The 3712-nt window shown below is 35.4% G+C and overlaps 1 non-coding gene across 1 annotated transcript; it reads left to right on the forward strand.

Annotated features, from left to right (window-relative positions):
* The first annotated feature begins 3170 nt into the window (after positions 1–3170).
* LOC136231553 (small nucleolar RNA R71) lies at positions 3171–3277 on the forward strand. The gene has a single exon (XR_010689926.1). It is a non-coding gene; the product is annotated as a small nucleolar RNA R71 (small nucleolar RNA).
* The last annotated feature ends 435 nt before the right edge of the window (positions 3278–3712 follow it).

The following is a 3712-nucleotide window of genomic DNA, read 5'->3' on the forward strand; positions in this document are numbered from 1 at the left end:
GTTTTGCATCCTTTTTAGCAAACAAATATCTTAATGTTGCATGATCGGTATAAATAATAACTTTTGAACCTAATAAATATGACCTAAACTTGTCACATGCAAAAACTACGGCTAACATTTCTTTTTCTGTTGTGGTGTAGTTTAATTGTGCACCAGACAGTGTGTGACTTGCATAATAAATGACATGAAGTTTCTTATCCTTCCTTTGACCTAAAACACATCCGACAGCTAAGTCACTTGCATCACACATAATTTCAAAGGATAAATCCCAATCAGGTTTAGCAATAATAGGTGCACTGACTAAAGTAGTTTTCAATGTTTCGAAAGCTTTAACGCATTCTTCATTAAAATCAAAGGTTGAATCTTTCATGAGTAAATTAGTAAGTGGTTTGGAAATTACAGAAATTTTTTTAATAAATCTTCTGTAAAAACCAGCATGTCCTAAGAATGATCTTACTCCCTTAACAGTAGTTGGAGGGGGTAATTTTTCTATTACTGAGGTTTTTGCTCTATCTACTTCTAATCCTTTTTCAGATATTTTGTGACCTAAAACAATTCCTTCGTCAACCATGAAATGACATTTTTCCCAGTTTAATACCAAATTTGTCTCTTCACACCTAGACAAAACTTTATCCAAATTTTCTAGGCATGAATCAAAAGAATTTCCATAAACTGAAAAATCGTCTATAAAAACTTCCATGATATCTTCAGTGAAATCATTAAAAATCGCAGTCATACAACGTTGAAATGTTGCAGGTGCGTTACATAGACCAAAGGGCATTCTCCTATATGCAAATGTTCCGTAAGGACATGTGAAAGTTGTTTTATCTTGGTCATCCGGGTAAATGTATATTTGAAAGAATCCGGAGTAACCATCAAGAAAACAGTAGAAAGCATGACCGGCTATCCTTTCGATCATTTGATCAATGAAAGGAAGAGGAAAATGATCTTTCCTTATTGCTTTATTTAAATTTCTATAATCTATACAAACCCTCCAACCAGTGGTGGTTCGTGTGGGTATTAATTCTCCTTCTTCATTCCTTACAACTGTTATGCCTCCCTTTTTAGGTACACAATGGATTGGACTAACTCATTCACTATCCGAGATAGGGTAGATGATTCCATTGTCCAGAAGTTTAGTAATCTCATTTTTTACTACTTCTTTCATGTTCGGATTTAGGCGTCTTTACCTATCCGCTTTAGGTGGCTTATCTTCTTCTAAGTGAATTCTATGCATTACAATACTTGGATTAATACCTTTTAAGTCAGAAATTTGCCAACCCATACTTCCTATCCTACTTCTAACAACTTCTTTCAATTTTTCTTCTTGAACTTGTGTCAACTTGTTAGAGATAATTATAGGTAGAGAATCGCCTTCGCCTAAGAAAGCGTACCTCAAATGACTTGGTAATTCCTTAAGTTCTAATTCAGGTGGAACTATAATTGAAGGCGGAACTGGTCCATCTTCTCGAATCAAAGGTTCTGGGTCCTTATCTTCTACTTCCTCACTCATTATAGGTTCTATTATTTCTTCTTTTTGAACAATGTCATTTACACATTCTTCAATTAAATCAAGTTTCATACAAGCGAAATCCTCCATAGGATATTTCATCGCTTGATTCATATCAAACTCAATCTTATCATCTCCTATTCGTAAAACTACTTTCCCTTCCGACACATCAACTAGAGCACGTCCCGTGTTCATGAACGGTCTACCAAAGATTAGCGGACAATTTACATCATAAGCAAAATCTAAAATAACGAAATCGGTAGGAAAAATAAATTTGTCAACTTTAACTAAAACATCCTCAATTATACCGTATGGTCTTTTAGTGGTTTGATCCGCTAATTGCAAAACCATATTGGTACGTTTGATGTCTTCTTCTAAGCCTAACTTATTAAAAATAGATAATGGCATCAAGTTAATGCTTGCTCCTAAATCACAAAGACAACTTGGGAATTCTATATCTCCCAATTTACACGGAATGGTAAAACATCCGGGATCTTTGAGTTTTGTGGGCAAATTGCTTGACACAATCGAACTGCAATCTTCAGTTAGTGAAATGGATGAAATCTCTTCCCAACTGATTTTCTTTGAAATTAAATCTTTGAGGAATTTTCCATAGTTGGGAATTTGCGTAATTGCATCCATAAACGTCAAATTAATATGCAAATTCTTAAGTTTGTCTAAAAATGTTAAAAGTTGTTTATCATAGTCCTTGTTGCGGACTTTGTGTGGAAAAGGTGGTTTGGGTACAAAAGTTTTTGTACTAGAGTCAATCGGTGCATCTTTTTGTTTTAATGTATCTTCTTTGGGTTTTGGTAAATCAGTTCCAGGTAAAGTCGAATTTTCGGGCATTTCCGGGCCTAAGTAGTTTTTCCCTGAACGAAGAGTGATAGCCTTAACATGCTCTTTCAGATTTTATTCCGTATGGCTTGGAAGACTTCCCTCTTTGCGGGATGGAATTGATTTAGCGAGTTGTCCAATTTGAATCTCCAAATTATGGATGCTAGATGATTGGTTTTTAATAAGCTGATCGAATTTATTTTCGATCCGTTTAAAACCATCGTCGTGATTACTTATTTTTCCGCTCATCGCATCAATGAATTTGTCGATTTTAGAAGATAAAGTGCTAATCGTATCTCTTGATTGATTTTGATAATTAGTAGTACGATTTTGATTAGCATTAACATTATTATTGTTATTATCTCTCCAGTTAAAGTTATGATGATTTCTCCATCCAGGATTATATGTATTGGAATAAGGGTTATTAGTTTGGTTTTGCCCTTGGACAAAGTTTTCCTGTTCAATTTCACTCATACCTTCGTAATCCACATCCGTTTGGATTGGTTGACCATTAGGATCACACGGTGCTATAAACCTATCAATTTTGTGCGACAAGGCAGAAAATTGGGCTTGCAACATCGCTACTGGATCAAGATTCACTATACCTTTAACTGATGATGTTGTTGAGGATGATGGTTTCGCTACTGGTACGTGTCCACGTTCCGCGGGCCACATACTGCTGTTGATTGCCATTTCCTCCAAAAGTTCTCTCGTTTGGGCAGATGTTTTCTTCATGAATAACCCTCCAGACATAGCATCCAATGAACCTCTAGTTGTAGGATTTAGTCCATTATAAAATGTTTGCATTAAAAGTTCAGCGGGCAATTGGTGGTGTGGGCATAAACGTTGAAGTTCTTTAAAACGTTCCAAAGCCTCATAAAGAGTTTCATTATCATTTTGAGAAAAAGATGTTAACTCTTTAATGACTCTTGCGGTTTTTGCTAAAGGGAAAAATTTTGATAAAAATGCTTGGGCTAATTGCTCCCAAGTCTCAATTGATGCGGCTCGCATAGAAGTTAACCATTCTTTGGCTCGATCCTTCAAAGTAAAAGGAAAAAGGCGAAGTTTGGTTGCTTCTGCAGTTACATCAGTAATTTTAAAAGTGTCACAAATTTCTAAGAAATTTGTCAAATGGGTGTTAGGATTTTTGTTAGGTAACCCGTAAAACGTTACATTATTTTGCAACATAACAAGCAACGCAGGCTTAATTTCAAATTGATTTGCATTGATTTGGGATCTAACTATACTGTTTGTTACACCGGCCACTCTTGGCCTAGCGTAATCCATAAGTGTCGCCATAACTTCTGGCTCGGTAATTTTAGTTTTTATTGGGGTTTGGTTTTTCTTTTTCTTTTCTTTCTTGTT

Source organism: Euphorbia lathyris, chromosome 5 (assembly GCF_963576675.1).
Source record: "Euphorbia lathyris chromosome 5, ddEupLath1.1, whole genome shotgun sequence".
Taxonomy (NCBI): domain Eukaryota; kingdom Viridiplantae; phylum Streptophyta; class Magnoliopsida; order Malpighiales; family Euphorbiaceae; genus Euphorbia; species Euphorbia lathyris.